Here is a 22,060-nt window from a genome sequence, read left to right on the forward strand (position 1 = left end):
TTTTAAAGAACATTCCCTTACTGTAAGTCTAGTGGGGTCTCGGGAAAGAAGGGCGATAGGAATGTGTTCAATGTGCCATTTCATGTGACTGTTTCACCACTGGCTGAGCTCCCAGGGACAAAAGCTGTTCCTCAATCACCTTTATGTTCCCAGAGTTGAGCACAGTGAATGGCATAGGTCAGCATTCTGTAAAGTATCCACTGAACGGAATGGAACCTACTGGTCTCTCTGAAGCCCTTTTGCTTAATATAGTGCTTGCTTGGCCAGGATAACAAAGGGCACAAAACTCATGTCACGTACAGAATGGTGAAGAGCCTGCAGACGTTCTGTCTGGAGAAGAGAAGACAGTTGGAAGGGGGATGCCTAGGGGGATATGCTTGGGATTTCTGGCCACATACAAATATCAGAGAGATCTCATGCAGAAGAATTGAGACTTTCCATGTGGCCTCGGAGGACATAAGTAGGACTAGTGGGGGAGGGGAGTTATTAGATGACAGGTTCAGCTCCTTACGGGCAAGCTGCCCCTTCACGTCTCAGCTCAGCCAGCTGCCTGATGATGGGAGAGACTCCCCAGAGAGGTGATGAGTTCTCTGCCCTGGAAATGGCCAAGCAATCTGGACAACAAGCTATTAGAGTTGCTGTAGAGAGAATTCAATTCACTAGTTGACAGATTAGACTAAATTTTTTTCAAACTCTACTAGCGTTAAAGCACTCTCTTTTATAGCAAATAGTTGATAATATCCTCTTTATTATGCTGAAATAAAATAATAGAGAGTAAAACCTACTTTAAACATTTTTTAAAAAATCAATACAATGTAAATTGTTGCAACTACTGTATAAAACAGGATGCAGGTTTCTGAAAAAACTAAAAACAGAACGACCGTATGACCCATCAATTCCAACCCTGGGTATATATCTGAAAAAAACAAAAACACTAATTTGAAAAGATACATGCACCTCAAGTTTCTAGTAGCATTATTTACAATTACCGAGGTATGGAAGCAACCTGTATCCATCAACAGATGAATGAATAAAGGAGATGTGACATATATATAGATATATATACACACACAATGGAATACTACTCAGCCATAAAAAAGAATGAAAATTTGCCATTTGCAGCAACATGGATGGACTTGGAAGGCATTACGCAAAGTGAAATAAGTCAGAGAAAGACAAATACTGTATGATATCACTTATCTGTAGAATCTAAAAAATACAACAAACTAGTGAATATAACAAAAAAGAAGAAGACTCACAGATATAGAGAACAAACTAGCAGTTACCAATGGAGGGGAGGGGCAATATAGGGGTGGGGGAAAAAGGGTTATTATGGGATTCAATGAAATCATGTTTGTGAACTTTTGAAAAGTGTAAAGCCCTATAGACTTTTAAAAATCTTTCATTCAATAAAAACAATCAATACAATTCCTTAACTGATATATAAAATTTTCAAAGGACACAGTTATAATATAGGAATATGTATTTCAACACATAGATGTTCAAATAGGGTACTGCACAATAGAATAAAATTGTGAGATGCTTGCATCTATGTGTAGAAGCAGCAAGAATGCGACAGGTGCAAATGCCGATGGATACAGTTATGTTGTGTCAATGGCTCAATTACGGTGAGAGCTTTGCCCTCAGAGAGGTTGGTGAAGTTCTGAAGTACAATCTCTCCTCAAACATCCCTAGCAAAGTCAACTGTGTTTATATGTAGATCAGGGTTCAAAGATAATTATGAACAGGTTTCCACTGCTTGGCAAGGCATTTGAAAGCCATGGGACATGTGGGACAAGCCTTTTCTATGCAAGACAGTCTGGTGCATTACTACTAAATGTTGGTAGCTTTGCTCTAATCACTGTGATAATCAAAAAACCCCTCTCCCCATATTACCAAAATGCCCCCAGGGGTCACTGCTGCCAAACCCTTGGGCTGGATGATTGCCATGGTTCCCTCTAGCCTTTTTAGGATCCTCTGATTCCTTCAGGAGCTGAAGAGTCAGCAGGAGGGGAGGTGCGTCTGACATTTCTGTCTCTAGAGCCATCAGGGCTGGTGGACCCAGAACAGCCTCTGCCTCATCCATCTGTGGGGGCTTCCACTCTCCAAACAGATCTCACTCAGCCAAGGTACTGGCAGCCCCAAAACCCCCCACCCCCATGAAGTAGGATCACTGAATGGGTGATGCGCCTGCGTTTGACCTTCATGAGAAGGGCAGCAAAACTTGATCCTGAAAATGATGGCACTGACAAGGTTCTTCACAGCACCCTGGGTACCCTTGCTTACTTGCCCTTTAGGCTAACCAATCCTCATACCTAAAGGAAAACAGCCCCATTTATTCTCCTCACCTCACTGGGCCACTGTGGCTGGAAAAAAAATGCAATGTTGGGGCCACTGCAGACATGGGTCTTCCACCTGGCTGGCTCTGCCTCTTCTCTCCCGTTCCCCAGGACCTCTTGTGGTTCCTGAGGCTGCCCAGCCCACTACTTCCTCCCAGCTGTCCACAGATGACCTGCCCCTGGCCAGAGAGCACAGAGATTGATGGAAACTACTTTCACATCCTCTCCTCCCCAAGATGGATTCCCCTCTCTTTGTTCTGAATCCCCTCCTCCCAAGCACCTCTGAGACGTGAGCTGGAGGATAGTGATCCTCTCTACCTCTGTATCTTCAACCACTTTTGGCTCTTTCTTCTCAGCTCAGAAACAGGCTTATCTTCTCCAACCTAAACAGGAAACAGAAACTCCTTTGTCTTACTTCTGTTTTAAACTTCCGCTCCATCTCCCCCTCTCTCTTCCCACCAGCACTGGAGATTGATCTACACTCTCTGTGTCCTCTTTCTCAGTACCCTGGGCCCACTGCAGTCTGGCCCCTCTCTGCACACGCCATTGCAACCACTGGGTCACTGATGACCTAATTATCAAATCCAGTTTTCAGTCTTCACCTCCAAAATTCTCCTCAGCATTTTACTCCACGAACTACACTCTTTTTCCTGAATGTCTGTTTTAATTTTCAGGCATCCTCTATCTCAGGGTTCTTTTTCCTTTTTTCTGACCCATTCCTGCCAGCCTGTCTTCACTGGATCCTTCCCACTTTTCCACCCTCCTTCCCGTCCCCCTTCTTTTCTCCTCCTCCAATCTCCCCTTAAATAGTAAGGCCCCAGTATTCTATCCCTCCCTCTTCCCTTCCATCTTTAAATTATCTCACCCACTCCTACGGGTCCAGCCACCCTTGGATGCTGTTGACTCCCAGATCTCCAACCAGCCTCAACCTCTCTCCTTAGCTCCAGTCCCGAACGCACAGCTTCCTTGCAGCCTGTCCGAAGTTGCTCTTCCGCCTGGGTTCTTGGTCCCACTGAATGGTGCTTTTTCCACCTAGTTGCCTAAACTCCACACTCAAGATTCACGCTCAGCTTCCCTCACTTCAACGCCGTATGCAATCTGCCCCTCGGTCCTGCAGATCCTTCCTTAAGACTGTCTCCCCAGCCTGGCCTTCTTCTCCATCCCCTCTGCCACTGCTTCCTTCTAAGAGTCCCAGTTGGTCTCCACAGCCACGAGGTTCCCTCCATTCCAGTCCTTCCACTTAATCTTTCCTAGTTCTCTTTAGAAGCCCAATCTGAGTCATGACTTTCTTCTCCATCTTATCTAAAGCCTCATTGTCCACAGCTAAAGCTGAGGCTCCTTGGAGGGGCACAGAACACCCTTCTCCATCCTGCCTGCCCACCTCGACAGCAGCCGTCCTGAGCCTCTATGACCCTGAACACGCCTGCCCTGTAAGACGATCCCTTTGCTCTGCAGAGAGAGAGCACCATTCCTTGCTCTCTCTCACACAGTGTGTCTTTTCCACTTCTATGGGCGCTGGCACTGCCCTCGTGTTCTGACAGCTATGCTCTCGCTGCACCCCTAGCCCTATTCATCTTTGAATAAGCAGCGCCCGGCATGGTGCTAGCATACAGCCAGCACTCTGTGATTATTAGTATAATGACTGAATAAATGAATGAGCAGATGCGTTGATTAAAAAATTATGCCCTCGTCCGCCTCTTCATCACATCATCCCCTAGGCCAAATTTGAGTGTGCATACTAATCACCTGGAAATTTTGTTAGAATGCAGATTCTGATTCAGCAGGTCCAGAGCGGGGCCTGAGATTCCGCATTTCTAACAAGCTCCCAGGTGATTCTGATTCTGCTGTCAGCTGACCACACTTAGAGGAGCCAGGCCCTAACCCACGCCAATGATTTCCAAACTTGCCAAATATTAGAATCATTTGGAAAGCTTTTAAAAATCCTGATGCCCAGGGTGCACGCCACACTAAATCTGAATATCTGGGGGAAGAAGCCTGGGGGTACTATTTTTAAGGATCCCCAGATGATTCCAGAGTGCAGTAAAGTCGAGGAACTCCTCTCTGGGCGTCCCTGACTCCACCGAGGATGATGCTCAGCCTCCAATGCCCATTAGACTCACCTAGAGAGTTTTTAACACCCGCTGATACCTTGGCACCTCCCAATTAAATCAGAATCTCTGGGGTTTGAACCTGACTGTTTTTAAAGCCCCCGTTATTCTAATATGCAGCCAGGGTTGCGAGCCCCGTTGTTTTTAGGCGCTGGCTCTGAGGAATGGCTGCAGATCTGAGGGATCAGGAGTCCAGGATACAGAGTCAGTGTGAAGTCAGACCCCAGTCTTGGATCTCCAGTTATAGGCTGTGTAATCTTGGAGAAGTTAATTTAGCCTCATCATTAAAATGAGATTAAAAATACACACCCTCCTTACCCCAATTTTAACAGAGTCTCGTGGAATAGAATAAGAAATGGAAACAGAAAAAGCGCCCCCACAGGAGCCTGTCTTCACCTCCCTAATAGGCAGTCACTTGTGTCCCCACCTACCAGGTTGGCTTCACAGGCCCATTGCTGGGAGAAGTCTGTCAGGAATGAGCTCCCAGCTGCAGGCCCAGCTAGGGAGCAGATGGTTCAGTAGCAGCCCAGGCCACCAGAGGGGAAGTCACGAGGACTTGCATCCGCAGGCAGATTGAGAGGTAGAATCAGACACAACCCCTGCAAAGCATTCTGGCCTGTGGCCTGAAGGCTGCACAGTGGGCTGGTTGGCCCGGGCAGGGACAGGGCACACCTGCTGTTCTCTGCACACACCGCAGCGCGGCCACCTGACCCATAGCAAGGAGCCTGTGGGTTTGTACCAGACGCCTCTCTTACGAGCTGTCTCTGCAAATCTATGCTGGTACGAGATGAAGACAAAAAAAGTTGGGTTCAAGACCGGCCTCCCACCCCACTGCCCATGGCTGCCTGAGCTTGGACTCAACTTCCTCAGCTGCTGTTATCATTATTTTCTATTTTATCAGCATCACACACACACACACACACACACACACATATATATATATATATATGTGTGTGTGTGTATAAGGCCTTGGACCAACCTGCCACACTCCTGTCTCTGGAAGCAGCAGAAACCCAGAGTCGCAAGGTATGAAGAAAGGCTGGGAACAGGGTCCCAGATACCAGAGAATCTTGACATTGTCTGTATTTATCTGAAACTAAAATGGACACTAGGCATCCTGCGTATTTATTTGATAAATCCAGCAACCCTCCAGTAAGGGCAGGAGGAGTTAAAAGGAACAGCAAGCGCTGCTGCGAGACAGGCCTGGATGGGGGCCTGTCTGGCTGAGCTGAGTCTGGGCTGCAGGCTTCAGGGCTCTAAAAACCAGCCAGCTTTCTTTTTTGGTTTTCTTGAAAATCAAATTACACAAACTCTTCTGTCCCTAGAGCATCTTCTGGAAATAGGTCTCTTCTGGAAAGAGCCCAGTCAATTCCCTGAGGCACATGAGACCCTGGCTGGGCTAAGGGATGGGGGAGGGTCTTGATTCACACTCCCAGCATCCCAGCATGTATTCACCCCAAGGCCTTAAGTCACTGTGACTCTCTCCAACTCTGAGGGAACAAAAACGCCCTCCTGCTACCTGCCTTCAAATACCTGTACCCACAGGGATCCGGCCTGGCATTCCACAGTTATCAGAGTCTTCGAGGGTCACAGCACAACAAACCTGAAAGAGCTTTTGAATTCAAACAACTCCCTCTGGTTATTGCTAAGAACTCTGAGCCCAGAGGAGGACACGTTTGCCCAAAGCCACACAGAGAGTGGGGAGCTGGGCTGAGAGCCAGGTGTCTCCATCCTTGTGGTCAGTCTAACCCCACACCTTGTCCCCACCCTGATCATCAGAATACAAACGCCAATGACTTTGTGTGCAAACCCACTCCTCAGCTCCACAGTCTAGGCTCAAGAGGAGCCAAAGAGGGCCTTTGGTTCTCTCTAGTTACAACCCAACTAGAAGCAAAGCTGCAGAGAACCCTGCTCTGAAAAGGAAAAGGGCTTTCCTGGGGCATCTGGAGATGGTGGGGTTGCCTGGGGCCAGTCCTGCTCACTGTGCCTACTTTGAGAAGTAGCTGTAGTTTGTAGGTGTTCTCATGGATGGACAGCACAAGAGAGAGTGAGCTATGGAGTCAGGAGGCCAGGGCACAAAGCCTGATCTGGATAGTCTTGGCTGATTACCCAGCCTCAGTTTCCTCATCTGTGAAATGTAACTCCATCACAAGGTGTCACGAAGATGAAATGAGATGGGGCACAGGACCTGAGGCATCGTATTATAAGGCCCAAAATTTCAAGTGCTGCCCTGACATCTTTGAGTTCCAAAGCCCTAACTGAGAGTTCTCTGCTCTTTCTAGATATGTCTCCCACCGAGCTGGAAAGACTCCCCATTCAGTTCCCACAGCTGCACCCTAATGGGTTTCACTTCCCTGCCAGGCCAAGAAATTATTCAAATGAGACAATCACAACCTCCCATAAGAATCAGGGGGCAGCCACCCTCTTGTCACTGCATAGCCTGTACGCAGCCCCTGCTGGCTCGCCCTGTTCTGGAGGGTAGCTCCTGAGCGCAACACCCCCATATGGCCCCTCATGTGGCCTGGCATGGCACGCAAAGTCCTCCCCGCCAGGCTGTGAGTGCACGTGACTGATAAATTCCTGCCAGTCTCACCTGTCCATTGTCAGGTGTTGTATGTCCGACCATCTCATACTATCCAGCACAGGGGATTTCTCTTTCACCAACAAAATGACTAGGAAGTGGCCAGAACATAGGGCTTAGTAAGACTGTGGGGCTCTGACACTCAACAAACCCTCTAAATCTCTATCCTTCTGGGGAGAGGGTCCTCCTTGCATTTCTGAGTGGCGGTGCTTGACTTCCATGCACAGGGAGTGGCTGAGACTCTGACAACAGAACTTGGCCAGACAGCATTTGGGGAGACAGCATTCTGGGGTCTTCTCATTCTCTCAGGGTCAGCAGCCCTCCATCCACTGACATGCTTATTTTCACTGTACTCATCAGATAGCGACCACCTGTGAGGCACTAGGGGAGATACTATATCTCTGTTTCCATGCTGTGCCGAGAGATGACCAGTCCAAGGTCACACACAGAGGGAAGATAGGGCTTAATGCCTGCCCCCAACCCAGTGCCAGTGCCAATCCTGTGACCTACAGCCTCTGCGGAAGCGGAAGCACTGCTTGTGGGGTTGCTCCCCTATGCCAAGGAGACAACTCCCCCACCCCACCCCCGTCTCACTTCTAGGGCTGCAGAATCCAAAGGCTGGTTGACCTTGGGCTGAGATCCATGTTTCCTGGGAAGCTCCGCATAGGGAGGAGAACACCGTGACCTTGTCCTCGCTCACTCAGATCTTGTCTTGGGTCACAATGGGCCCAGGGGTCCCACTGATGGGCAGTGAGGTGATCCGGAGGCCTCTACATGATTCCTTATAGGAGGCAATACCTTGAGCTTCTTGGCCCTAAGAGTAAACTTTAGGAGTATTTCTATTTAGCCCTCCTGACCTTTGGGGGAATGGGGACTGCCAGTTAGAACCCTGAGCTGGGAATTAGACTTGTGTCGCTTTGCCCAGTGTGGAGCTGTTCCTCACACATGCTTTCCATGGGCGCCTCTCTAACAGCAGTGAGTCCCTGATTTCTCACTGCTATGATGGGGCTTGGGCTTCCATCCACAGGGAGAGGATGAGGCCATGGCCAGGGGCAGGGAAGTTACCACTGGATGTGGGGTCAGCCTTTCCCATGCTACAAGGCACCCTGAGCCTCGCAGAAACCCAGGTATTTTAGGAGCCAGCTGTCCTGGACAACTCTGATATCAGATGCTAATACACTCTCAGAATAAGGTACCCTTGGAACAAGTCGACCCTTACACTGTGGGGACCATCCCTGCTTCAGCTAATCCCCATTATGCAGATGGAGAAAGTGAGGCTTATCCTAAAGACTTGCTTGAATAATCAGCATGGAGCCAAAAGGCCCCTTGTGTGGGGAATGGTGCTGAATCAGTCCAGCTCCCTGATGAGAACTGATCCAGAAGTGTCTCTGGCCCATGATGCCTGTGGTCAAACAAGGACCATCTCAGAGACCTGGGCTCTTCCCCACACCTGGTGAAATGTCACATGCAGGCTTCTTTCAGGGTGGGGTCCCTCATCTTCTCTGGTTCTCCTCCCCAGGTCCCTACTGTGCACAGAAAAAGACAAGCCAGGTTCAGACCCATGGGGCAAACATCTTTCTAACTGCCTGACCTTGGCCAGCCTTCTCCTGAGGCCACAGCCAGATGTTACCTAACTGAGCATAGAAGGAAGCCAGGGAACCAGGGAAGCTTGGAAAGTAGCCAGGAGTGGGACTAGGCAGATGGTGGCAACTCTGCTACTCCCAGAGGACCAAATTTTAGCAGCAAAAATCCTGGGGCACAGGGTAGGGGGCACTGTCCTTTAGTGGAAGCTACATTGCTGTTTGCATGTTTGCCCACACTGCCACCTCCTTAACCAAGTCACGCACAGCGCTGTCATAAAAATTAACTCCTTTGGGAGAACAGCCATTTCCTGACTCCCCTTGAGACTCATGGAAACTCAGGATCCAGGCTTAAGCATCTACCCTGTGAGAAGGAAGAGTCACTGGACCGGGGTGACTGTCTCTCCTTCCCTTGTCCCTAATCTGGGTTTTTTTTCCCCCTCTCTCTCTTCATTCTGATAGCTAAGAAGCAAGCTGAACAATGGCTTCTTCAGAGAAAAGGCCATTTCCTGCTGGCAGTGTGCATGCGTCACCCCAGGTCCCAGAGTTCTGTAAAGAGGCACCCTCCTCCCTAAGTGCAGACCTCCTCTAGTGCTATAGGTGCACTAGGACAAAGACAGCACTTGGATCTGCCCCTGGGCCAGATATAAAAATGTTAGCCTAATATCTGCTACCTGAGAGAGGAGACTATCTAGGGAGGAAGAAATGTTCTGATTTCCAGGTAGAGAAAGAAATTCATGGTCCCCAGCTTGCCAAAGGCCTCTGAAATAGGGTGGGGTAGGATGGAGAAGTGACTTTTCTTTAGCTTCTTCACACATCCCTGAATCAGCTGGTTCATCATGCAGACCCTTTCTGTTCTTCCTGGAGGGGTTGAGATGACAGTAAGGAGACACCTGAGCAAGGTGGAGAGAGGTGTCTGGGACAATATTCCAGCACCATCTGTGGTGCTTTCATCAGCCAAAGGAAACCAGGGGTGGAGAGAGCCACAGGTAGACTGGCTGTGTCTTGGACTCCACTTGGAGTGTGGTAGGGGCTATCTCAGAGGTTTCAGTCCAGCAAGTGTGGTCTACACAGAGCTCTGCCACCACAAAAACTACTTTTGTGGTCTCTTGGGCAGTTTAGGGCACGGCTCTCGTTAGAACTGCAGACATCCCTCCATCCAGAGCCCCAAAGCCGAATGTCCAGCTGAACCCTCTCTGACTGCTGGGGGAGGTAGAGAGAAGGGCAGGATTCACACCCTCTGCCCCTCTACTAGGTGAGGCCTAGATTTAGGAAAAGAGGAATGAGCGGGGCAGTGAGGATGTCTGGAAAGGGATAACAGGGGCCACTAATTGTTCTTTGAGAATCCAGAAAATCCTGGATCTTGCCAGTGCCTTCTGAAGTCTAGCTCGCTTTTGGGGGGAAGGAATCTGGCTTTATCTACTTATTTTAATAAACTGAGGTGAGAAAGGGGAACTTGTGGCAGGGCCTTAGCAGCCTCTGTCCAGGGTCACTACCCCTCAGAGGAAGCCAGGCCGCCACGCAGTGACACCTGCCAGTCAGTTTAGGAGATTTCGCAAACTGGTTTTTAGCCTCCAAGCTTCCGGCCTCCGGACATAGGTCCAGGATGGGGAGGCACGGGCCAGACTTGTGTGTGTGTTGGGGTGAGGACAGTGGAGTGGGAGGGTCTAGGGTCGGGTTCAGGAGTTAGAAGCCGAAGAGGCCGGGTTTGGGGGTCCCCACTCCCAGGCCTGGCGCTCAGCGCTGGGAGGAAAGAGGCGGCTCCAGGGCAGGCCTGGAGCTGTCCTCACCCTGGTGCTGAAAACGAAGAGCTGCAGCCGAGCGGGTGGAGAGCAGTTAGCGAGACAGCCTTGCCCCGAGTGAGAAGGGGTGGATGGGAAGGGATTCCCTCCTCTTCTACTCACGCTCCAAGGAGAGAAGGGCACAAATGAGTTGGAGCAAGAAGGCATGTTGAGCTTTGAGAAGTGTTTCCTCCCAAAACAACAGCCAGCTCGGCGAAAGCAGGCCACGGCCTAGCTGGGGGTAGGGAGCAATCAGGGACAGCTGTGGCAGATGAGCAGGGAAAAGACCTTGTACCTGGGCTGGCCCCTTGCTGGCTCCCTACACTCCAGGCAGGTACCCTGGCTACAGGTCAAGGGAGGGTGCATGAGGTGTTCTCACACGTATGGTACTGACACACTTGCACAGCAGACTTCAGTGAGTGCATACATACACACCCCATGGACACACAGCGTGCTCCCAGAACAGGCACACACCAAGCACACACGCGCCCTGTACACAGGCACCAGCTCCCCCTCCAGGCTGCTGAGGCTGCCACTCCAGGCTCACATCCCCAAGTCTGGCCTGGACGTCCTTCCCACTTAGCTTCCTGGCCTCAGATGGCGCCTCCAAGGGAGGCACAGCCAGTGGGAGGCCCCAGTTCTAGCCTGCGACCGATAAGGTGCTGGAGAGGGCCAGAGAGGCGAACCCTACGCTCAGAAAGATGGGGGAGATAGAGGAGGGGCTAGGTCTCAGACACCACTTCTGCTTTCCCCAGACTCCCAGTTAGGGTGCCAGAACACGAGAGGAGTGTGGACAGGAGTGAGTGTGAGTGTCTCCCTCCCCCATGCTGGGGACACCCTGAGAACTAGCGCGTACCTGTGCGTGGTAGGCCCCGCGTGGATCTCCCTCAGCGAGTCCGGACCTGCTGGCTCCTCAGGCTTCCCTGGCTCCCCTGGCTCCCCTGGATAAAGGTGAGGTGCAAGTGGGGTTATCCCACTTGCCCTCTACGCCGCCTCATGTCCGTGGGCAGCAGAGAAACTCCGTCCCGGGCAGCGGGAAGTTACCCGGTTCCGGGCGCTGGGAGGGAACGCCCTCTGGTCCCTGGGCTTGGCCGGGGTTCCCGCGCCCCCGCACCCGCCGCCTTCGCCACCTCGTCAGCGCCCTGTCGCCCGTAGACTGCGCCGAGCCTGAAAGCCGGGAACCCGCCCGCCCTCCCGGAGAGTCTGCTGCTGACCTGCATTGACGTCATTGCGTCATTAGGTTTCCCCTGGAAACACTGGCGCGCCCAAAATAGTAACACATTAATTCAGGCCGGGGGAGCAGGGAGAGACTGTTTGTAACCCTGCAGCTAACTCTGCGCGCGCCAGCGAGCGCACAACGGCCCCCACCCGTTCCGAGGGCAGCGCCGAGCGCGCTCGCCGACTATTTTGAGAACAAAGGAAGGCAAAATATAGAATCCCAGAGAGAGAGTGCGGGGGACGCCGAGACCCCTTCGCCTTGCACGCGCGGACACCCGCACACACCCACTCACAATGCACAACACACCTGGGTCTGTATACCTCGGGCAGGCGCTCCCTGCTTTCGGGCTCTTTCAGGGACCTAATGGAGTGTGTGTGGCCAAATCTCCGGGGCAAAAGGATAGGTCCAGGTCTGGGCTTCCTGCCCTGCCTGATTTGAAGGACGAACTCCCTCCTCCAACCCTACGACCCGGCACGGCCGGCGGGCGGGGCGCCCTCCCTCCACACGCCCATCCCCACCCACCTATACAGACCCGAGCAGGAAGGACTCCTCTCCCAGGAGGCAGGCTCACCACTGCGCTTTTTCCTTTGGCTGCGCCGGGACCCCACGTGCGGGAGAAACCCTGCAGGGATCCAGCCCGTAGCCAAGCCACACTTTGGCGCCCCTGTACCCTTTGGCATCGGGAGAGAACTGACTTCGGAGGGAAGTACTGAGGGCCAGGGTTGCTGTCACGGGCTCCAGAATCGTTTGTGCTGGGGAGCGATCGACTTTTTTGAGCGTCACCTCGCTCCGGCTCTCGGGAGATCGGTATCTAGCAGAAAAGAGATGTGGCTGAAACGTGAGCATCAGCTTCAGAGGCTCTTTTGTAAGCTCTCTGTCCTCCCGTGACTGGGCCCTTGACTCACGCTGCGAGGGTGAGGAGAACGCTCCTTTGAATCAAAATAGCAAACGTTTAGCCTTGGGCGGAGGCGGGGAGGCGGCGCGAGGGGTATAGGAACTCTGAGCGCGAGGGCTGAGCCCGCTGGGCAGAATCGGCTCGGCGGGCTCCCTTGTGCTCTGAAGTGTAAGTGGGGGAGCAAGGAGGACCTTTTGAAACGGCTCAGACTTCCCCTTCCTCCCAGAGGCTTCAGAGAGGTCTCTGCTTCATTCCAGCCTGGACTTCTCTCTGGCTGGGGAGGCGGGGCGGGGGGGGGTGCCTGGGATTTAGAGGCACGTCCCCCAAGGACTCTGTGTCTTTATGCCTGTGTGCAAAGTTCAAAGCAGTGACGTGGCTCACACAGCACCCTCTCCCGCAGCGAGGAGGGAGGGATGCCTGTCAGACAACACCCTAACCGGAGGTATCCTCTCTTGGCCTTTGTTGACCACAAAGGTTATACACAGGCACCGACGCACTGACCTTCGTGGATAAATTCATCTGCCCCTGTCAGCAACCAGATCAAAGAAGAGGCTTTGGAGAGGACAGTCCTGGCCTCACCGTTTGTGAGCTGTGTGTCCTCCTACTGCATATGCCTTTCCCTCCCTGAGCTGCAGTGGCCTCATCTGTAAAACCAGGTCATAAAGCTCACTCCATAGGCTGTTTTGAAGATGACAAGAGATGATTCCTAGAATGTGCTGGAGAAATGGCATGCCCTGTTCCTAGTCCTGACCCCCACTCCACCCCTACCCACCATGGGTCGTTTTTTCAACAGTGAGTGAAACCACACTCCTCAATGTATACACTCTCTTTGGTGACACCTTCGAAGACAGCCAATCAAAGATCACTGGCGAAACTGACATCGAGTGCCCTAGCCCCCAGAAAGATGGCATCTAGGATCTTTTCCTCCACATCAACAGCCTCTGAATAAAGCTGCAAAGTATGTTTCTCATGCTTTCAGATTCAAGTTCAATTGAGTGGTGGTGGCAAGGGGTGCGGGTGGCGGGGAATGTGTTCTGGCTCTGCTTCTCTTTCTCTAGGTTTAATTTCCAGCTGGACGTGCACTGAGGCTACATGTTCTGGAATCCCCTCACCCCTGCCCTTCTCACCCTCAGCTCTGGTCCCACTGAGCTTTGGCCATCACCTGCCTGTCTGGACCATGGCAGGGACATGTGGCACTCTGTTTCCCCAGCATCTCCTAGCACAGTGCCTGGCACAGCAGCTGACATTAATTATTGATCCCAGTGACTGACAGTCCTTCTTTTGGGGATCTCCTGCCCCAGCCCCACCATTTCCACACTGTCTCCACGTCCAAGTCCACCCATCCCCAGCATTTGGCCTGGGTCAAATGCTGACCCCTCCATGCAGGCCTCTCTGTCCTCTGGGATATGAGCTCACCTGTCCTTAGTTCGTAGATCACTTGAAAGGGCTTTTATGGCTTTGATCATATTCTGCCTTGAATTACTATTCTCTGTGTAATTTCTACATCTCCCTGCTGGGTTGTAACTTCTTAGAGCCAGAACTGGGTCTTGCCCATCTCCATGTGCCCTACATAGCTCATCTGTGCCCAGCCCAGGCACAGAGTAGACCCTCAAGTGATGTTTTCTGAACTGAACAATGGACAATGATGCCGATGGTGGTATCTCTGCAGACCTGGGCTGAGAGAAACCTGGGCAGGGTCAGTCTGGAGATGCCCCACTCCACCTAGTCCCAAGGAGGGAGGCCCTAGCAGAGCATCCTTCCTACTTTTCTTCTAACCTGGGGGAAATTGCAGAGCCTGCCTGCAATCTGGGAGTATGAGGGGGTGGTGATGGAAGGAAGAAACCCACCTGGGTCAAACTCACAATCTGCCCAATCAGCTGTTTGATAGAAAAGCCAGGGTTTTGCAGTCACGAAGGCTGCTCAGCGGCTCATATGTCCCTGCTTTCTTCTGGCCCTCTCTCTGAAGTTCAAATTGCTAAGAAGAGGAGAATCCGAACAACCCAGGTAAGTTAGTCTGGGTCCCTGTCCCAGGCCACCTCTAGGCTCCTGGGATGTCCGGAAACTGACAACACTTGGCTGGTAGGATCTTGAGTTCAGACTGGAGTAGGACCCAGTGGGGTGTGGGGGCTGCCCTCAGCAGAGCTGTAGGAATGATGAGTCCCTTGGAAAGGGTCCTTTGATGTGTTGAGCACTTGGCTGGCTTGTTCAATATAATCATGCTCTAGAATAAACCTGGACGTCTCCCTCCACCCCTAGCCTGGGAAGATCAGGATATTGCTGATCAGGTGGACAGCAGGTTTCATTGCTGAGCTGATCTTCATGCCAGGCCTCTCATGGGGCCCGCAAGACCATGGCTAACCTCACTGTGTGCTGCTGATGGCAATGGGATCAGAAAGGCCAATGATCTTGGGGGGAGCCTGCCAGACCATCTCCCCAGAGGCTGCTCCATGCCCCACTCAGCCCCTGCTTAGTTTGCAAGAACAGGTTCAGTCAAAGAAGACCTGGGTCTCCTGTGGAACACAGAGAGGCCAGGAGAAGAGCCACCCAGTCCCCCCACCCCCACTCAAGGCCTTGTTCTGAGCCCCCAAAAGGTTGAGACCTTTGGGCTGGGAATGAGAACTGGCTTCTAATCCCAGCACTACCATTAAGTTACCATGTAACAAGTCAAGTGACACCCCTTCCCTGGGACTATTTTCACCTTCTGCTTCATGTACTGGTGAAATGAGACAATCAAGGAGAGTCATCAGCACAGACAGGGAGACCTGGTCACACCCTTGACTTCAGTGGAAATTGACCCAGACAACAGGAGCCCTATGCCTCTTGAACCTGGGGGCTGTGGTGGGCAGGTGGCAGGGTGAGCAGCTCTCTTGGGATTTGGCCTCCAGCTGGCTGGGCCTCTGGTGGTCTTAGGCCCTCTCCTGCCCAACAAGTCGTTCATCTGATGCTTTTATAGCCCCTCTTGTCTGGAGGTCTCCTGCACCGAGCAAGGATGCCACAGCACTCTAAGTTCTTCCCAACAAACCAAGTGAAGATCCATTCATTCAGCCATTCAACAATCTCAAATGGTCCAATGCTATTTTTGCTCAAATTGTTCCCCTCTCAGTTCCTGTTTCTTGACCACCAGATTTTATTCTAGGCCCTGCCCAAGCTTTGTTCTTAACATTTCCCAGTCTATGGGTCCAACTTCTCCCCCTAGAGGCACCAGCAACCCCTCATCATCTTACCAGCCTCCAGATCTGCATCTGAGAGTCCTAGAAATCCTCCCCCCTTTCTTCTGCTGTGCTAGTTCTCCTGCCCCTTAACCACAGTCTTTCCCCACATCCTCCTAGCTTTCCATCCCTGTGAGGGGAGTGCTGAGCCAAGGTTACAACTTTGCAGGACCCTAAGTTTGGGTCTTGCTTCTGAGAGAGGGGCAATTATGCCTGTTGCTCTTTTGGGCAAAGGTGGAGGTAGCTAAGCAGCAAATGGTTAAGTATGGAAAACCTGCCAGGGATCCAATTGCATAAAGCCAAGAGCTGGATTCAAATCGAGAGGTAGAATAGGTGCCAGCTAGGCTGGTGTGGACAAGTTTGGCAACCAACATTCAGAAAAGGAAGCACCCAGGCTGGAGAAAGCCAGCCAGCTTCACAAAGGGAGGTGTTACTTGGACTGAACCTCAAGAGGTGAGTAGAATCTGGAGTGGGGAGAGGGAATGAGAGAAGGACAGATAGGTGGCAGCAACTATACAAAGCAGTGGGTCTCAACCACTGCTCACTCTGGAGTCACCCTGGGATAAACCTAGGCTTAACCCGAAGATGACACAAAGATGCTCAGGCCCTCTTCCCAAGAAACTCAAATTCTACTGTTCTAGGATGAAGATTTGGCATTTGTATTTTTCAAATTTTCACTTGCACTTTGTGATTTATTGACCATTAATTATGTGCCATGCTATCAGAAATTATTTTTAATTTGTAATACTCTAATATAGTTCAAAGGACCACACAGTGGTGGTTCAGAGGGAAGTCCTTTTTTTTGGAGTCCTGCCTCCCCTCTCACTGTCCGTCTGACCAGGAATGGTGTCCTAAACTTCCTAAATTTGTTTCTTCCTCTGTAGAATGGTGACAATGACAGTACTTACATCCCGTGGGACTCCTTTGTGGCTCACATGAGATAATGCTTTCACCCGTTGAATGCTAACACCTGGGGCACTGATTATGTTCAATGGCTCCAGATGATTCAATGTGCAGCCAGGGCTGAAGATCTCTAGCATAAAGCAAAGGCCAAAATGGGTTGTTTGGGGGGACTCTCTGGATGTTGGGAAGATCTGTACCAGAGGGAGGAGAAACTAAAAGGGATGGGGATCTATGATGGAACAGTTTCATGGCAGGGTGACATGTTGAGGCTTTATCCCAATAAGCCCAACAGGAGGCCAGATTTCAGGGTTTGAGGATGAGGCACGACATGATGAATGTGATACCTCAGGAATCTGGGGCTTGTGCCGCCTCAATTAGAGGGAAGCAGATGCAGCCGAGAGAATAGTCTGGGATCAGAAAAGACATTGAAAAGAAGGGATGAGTGTGAGGTGAAGCCAAAGGAAGAATCAACAGGATTTAGGACCTTCGTGGACATAAGAGTCTAAAGGGATTGAGGGAAGAGAAATAAATTTAAGTTTTCAGGTCTAGCAGGACCAGGGAAGTAACACCTGTGTTGGTTAGGATTATATTTAACTCTGAGTATCAGGTAACTCAAATCAACAATGACTTAAACAAAATGGAAGTTTATTTCTCTACCAGTTGAAAGTCCAGTGGTGTGCAGTTCAAAGCTGGGAAGGCAGCTTTGTTCCATAAAGTCACAGCTCACTCATCCACCATCTGGGGCATGGTGTTTATCATTGTGGTACCAGCTGGCACTTGGGTTCTAGCATCCATATGGAGAGAGGAATAAAAAACTGGCAAAAGGCAAGACCCAGGGACTTTTTGAGGGAGGTTTCTTGTTGCTGCCACGCATCACTTCCATTTATATTCCGCGGTCCAGAAATTAATCTATGGCCACATCTAGTTACAAGTGAAGCTAAAAAGTTTGGTCTTTATTTTCTAAGTGGCCTTGTACCCAGCTAAAAAATTCTGATAACCCAATGATAGAAGAGGATTCTGTTTCCATGAAAGAAGAGGAATTCAGGTACTGGGAGAGAGCTAACAGTTGCCTCATTTTCTTAAATTGTGAAGTTGAAAATGGAGTCATTTTGGGAAACTGTTTTCCTGAATATGTTGAGTTTGAAACAGGGGGCAGTAAAGTACAGACTTATGGGCTACAGTAGGCAGAGTTCTAAGATGGCCCCAAGATTTCTGACCCCTCTGGCGTACACACCCTTTATAAATCCCTCCCTGTGGATGGGACTTGTGAATGTGCTGGGAGTTTTCAAGAGGGCGCTCAGAGTGGCATGATGGGGTTGCAAGGCAAACTGTGGGAAGTAAATGAGGGGACGGCTGATGAGAAATGGGAGGGAGCCAACATGACTGAAAAGCCTCCGTGAGTTGGCCACTAGCTCCCTCTCCAGACTCTCCTACCAATCTCTTTCTTTCACATCGTTTCACAGGATGACTCTCAGGCTTCCGACTCGAGAAACTTCGTGGTCACGGTAGAAAACACTGGTAAAGCATGGATCTGAGGAAGAAGACCAGGAGATATGTTGGACCGAGTTTGAGGTGTCCATGAAAATATCAAGCGGAAAGACCCCAGAAACAGTTGGGATGTTCAGAAGCACGGGCAAATACGAATGTTGATGGCCTTGAAGGGTCATCTCCTCTTTTCTTTAATAAATCAGCAGTTTGTTGGCTCAGCACATCTGAATCAGTTCACGGGAAGAACGGGGTGGACCCAGCACTGAGCTTGGAGGTCCCCCTTCCCTGACCAGGGAGCTGTCACTGTCCCAAGGCTGCACAGATGTGTCTGCCTACTGTCTCTATAAATAAGGAGCATTAAGGGAACAGAGTTCCTCTCGACCAAATGGTCTCAGTCTCATCTTTAGATGTCGCCATCAATATCTGTGAAGCAGGCTCTAGGAAAAAGACTAAAAAAGCTATCTTTATTTAGCTTGGAGAGGAGAGGGAGGGAGAGCTGTGAGTTGCTAGGAATAAACTGCTGTTTTTATCTTTTTGTCCTCAAGGAGGCCAGAGGAGGTGGACTTGGGATACAGTTGGAGAGTTCATTCTCAAGGGGGTGGGGAATGAAGATTTTTGTCCCCCGCCCCTCACCAGGGGACATTTGGCTATGTCTGGAGACATTTTTGGTTATCATGACTAGTGGGAGGTAGGTAGGCGATGCTCCTGGCATCCAGTGAGTAGAAGCCAGGGATGCTGTTAAACAACCTAAAATGCACAGGACAGCCCCACAAAACAGAATTCTCTGGCCCCATATGTCAACAGTACCCAGGTTGAGAAACCCTGAGTTAGAGGAATTTTAGTTACTTAATTTCTTTCGAAGCAAAGAAAAAATAGTCACTCAGTCTACCTTAAAGGAAAGGGTACCTTATTTGCTTGCTTAAGGATATATATGGCTGGCAGCCAGGATTAGAACAGGTTGAGAAAGCTGTTGGAAACCCAGCTTTCTCAACCTTAATCTCTCTGTTTCTCCTGGTTTGCCTGCTCCTGCCTCCCCCCCACTACTGATAGGCCAAGCCTTTAAAATTCCAAGGGAGGCAGTCTGATAGGCTTAGTCAGATCACCGCTGCTCCTTGAGAGGCTCCAAACAGGCCACCTTCCTAGGTTATGGTCAGCCTATGGATGGATGATATATGCTTTGGTCAATGGTCTACCACCACCCCTTTTCCAACCAGAAGCTACTCATATACGAAACAGTCTGGACATCTTCCCTGGGTAGGAGATCGTGTGCAGGGCAGTGTGAGTCAGAAAGTGATAATAGAATCGAACGTGCATGACCAGCATTTATATTGCTCTTTCTGGCTCATTGGTATCTTTTCCTTAGTGTAGCAAAGATAGGAGCTGAGTACAAAGCTACAGTTTTCCTTTTTACTCCAAAGCTGTGCTGTCCAATAAAGTACCACTAGCTACCACTAGCCACATGTGGCTACTCAAATTTAAATTACTTAAAATTAGATACAATTAAAAATTCAGTGCCTTAGTCCCATTAATCACATTTCAAGTGCTCAGGAGCCAAAGGTGGCCAGTGGCTACTGCATCGGACAGCACAGACACGGAACATCTCCATCACTGCAGGCAGTTCTGTTGGACAACGAACGACATTCCAAAGGAAAATACTGACCAAACTGGAAGGGTTGGTTACAAATGGGAAACACATTTTACGGTCAGCCCTAGAGAGAAATCTGAGTCATCTTTTTATCAAGTCAGTCCTTACTGCAGGGTGTGTGTGAGTCTGTGAGCAACCGTGCCTCGTATGGAGTTCATGCCTCGGGTTGTGTGTCCCCCAGGGATGACATGCCTCTGCTCGTGGAAGCAAGAGCTCGGAGAATAATTTCACCTGAGGAGGATTGCTGTAACTCACCCACTTGGAAGGGTGCTATAAATGTTTAAGAGTAAAGAGTTGTTGAAGAGCTCTGAATAGTGCATAATCAGCTTTTCAAACACCATGGCAATAGGTGACACGTAGCAATTTACAGCTCAGGTGAACACAGGAGTGTGACCAGAGTGGTTAGTCTCACTGACATGCCTTTAGGAGCTTCTGAGGCCTTTCTTTCTTGGCTCCCATCTTTCTTGCCTTCTTTTTTTTTTTTTTTTTCTCTGCCCTATGTGGTTGTCATTACTGCTGTTCACCAAGTACTCCTACCCCCTTTCAGGCACAGGATAGGATTGCCCTTCTTGTCCCTTGTGGTTGGGACCTGAGCCTGTGAGACCAGCCCTGGCTGGTGGGTGAAGTGCTCCGTGCTCTTCTCCAGGAGAGCATATGAGGTCTCTTTTTGGCAGGGCAACTGGCAGTATTCAAGTTGGCAGCTGCTCCACCAAACTGGATCCCTGAGTGACCACCATGTGCAATGGTTGGAGGTATAAAGTGGCAGGAAATAAACCTAACTTGTGTTCTTTTCAGACACCAAGATTTGGGGATTTTTTTTTTTTTCCCTTTGTAACCAGTTTCAGGGACCTTAAAAACCTCAATGTCTTTAATACTCGTAAGATGGCTTTCCTATTGCCAGCATTTCTTAAATTTCTGCAGAAACATATTCAGGTAAGCAGATTCTTTGGCTGGCTTTGTGTTTTCTTTTTCTTTTTCAATTGTGGCAAAACCTAGTCAATCCAGCCCAGTTACTGTGCATTTCACATATCCACACCCCCAGCAATTTGTTGTGTTCATTGGCTGAGGTTGTTTCCTATTACTTAGAAAGAAAAGAAAGTGAGTTGAAACTTTTTATATTTGTAGCAACCACCAAACTTGGATGTTTTCAAGATGAATCTTTTTATGGATTGGGTGCCTTGATAGTAGAAGAAGGAGCTCTTCACCTGCTGAAGAATTTCTTTTCTAACCTAGTTAAGTACCAGCTGTCTCCTTGGTTTCTTGCAGAATAACTTAAGGCTAACATTTTTGGAAAAGAAACTCATAGTGGTTAATAACAGCAATGGACCCAAGAGGACAATAAAACACTGGGAAGGAGCCAGTGGGAATTATCTCAATCCACGAGACAGAAGTCGCGCTGCTAGAGAAATGGACACAGTTCCTGGACCAAGAAAGGTCATTCATTCATTCATTCATTTGCAAACAATCATTGAGCACCTAGTATGGGCTTTGCCCAGATGGAGCTTCTACCCTGGTGGGGGTAAAGGGAAATAAGTAGACAAAAGTGCAATGAAGGAAATAAACACAAATGAAATGGAGTAATGGGGGGAGGAGCAGAGTGCCTCTCAGAAGAGGTGACACTTGAGAGGAGACCCGGAGAAAAAGGAGTCAGTCATGCAAAGAGCAGAAAAGCATTCCAAACAGAGAAACAGCAGTTCAGAGGCATGAGGAGGAAAGAACTTAGCATATACAGTAAATGGGTGGTGGCAGGGTGGGGGGCACCCAAAGCCAGCATGACCAGAGTGTGATGATGGTGGAGACAAGTGAAAGAATATGGGTCAGGGAGGTGGGCAGGGGCCTTTGGGATTTCAAGTTTCACTCTGAGAGGAAGAGGAAGCCCATGGAGGAGGTTGGGAAGGAGGTGATGCTGGAACACTTTTTCTGTAAAGGCCGTATGATCTCTGTTGCAATGATTCAGCTCTGTAAGAGCAGCCACAGACAATACATGAGGGAATGAGCGTGGCTGTTTTCCAATAAAACTTTACTTATGGGCAATAAAATCTGAATTTCATATTTTCACATGTCACAAAACATTATTCCTTGGTTTTTTTTCCCCCTGATCATTTAATAACATAAAAATCACTTTTAGCTCATGAACCAGGTTTAGCCTACAGGCCATCATTTGCCAACCCTTGATTTACATCACTCAGGCTGGATGACTGTTGAAGCAGAAAACCTGCTTTGGAGACTTTTGCAAAATAATCCACCAGGTAGTGAAGAAGGCTTGACCTGGGTGATCGTTGGAGGTGGTGAGAAGGATTCAAGATGCGTTC

At 49.9% G+C, this 22,060-nt stretch overlaps 2 long non-coding RNA genes and 1 other non-coding gene across 3 annotated transcripts in view; 1 reads left to right on the forward strand and 2 right to left on the reverse strand.

The window, feature by feature from the left end:
* The window catches only part of LOC135321728 (uncharacterized), a 32,377-nt gene extending 20,820 nt beyond the window's left edge, over positions 1-11,557 (reverse strand). The window contains exon 1 of the long non-coding RNA XR_010381765.1: positions 11,246-11,557. This is a non-coding gene — a long non-coding RNA (uncharacterized LOC135321728). The remainder of the gene's footprint in view (positions 1-11,245) is intronic.
* Positions 11,558-12,152: 595 nt separating this feature from the next.
* Positions 12,153-13,478, forward strand: LOC135321729 (uncharacterized). The gene is made up of 2 exons (XR_010381766.1): positions 12,153-12,522; positions 12,978-13,478. It is a non-coding gene; the product is annotated as an uncharacterized LOC135321729 (long non-coding RNA).
* A 7,097-nt stretch (positions 13,479-20,575) lies between these two features.
* On the reverse strand, positions 20,576-20,705 carry LOC116154182 (small nucleolar RNA SNORA33). The gene has a single exon (XR_004138062.1). It is a non-coding gene; the product is annotated as a small nucleolar RNA SNORA33 (small nucleolar RNA).
* Between the last annotated feature and the right edge of the window lie 1,355 nt (positions 20,706-22,060).

Source organism: Camelus dromedarius, chromosome 7, assembly GCF_036321535.1.
Source record: "Camelus dromedarius isolate mCamDro1 chromosome 7, mCamDro1.pat, whole genome shotgun sequence".
Lineage (NCBI taxonomy): Eukaryota > Metazoa > Chordata > Mammalia > Artiodactyla > Camelidae > Camelus > Camelus dromedarius.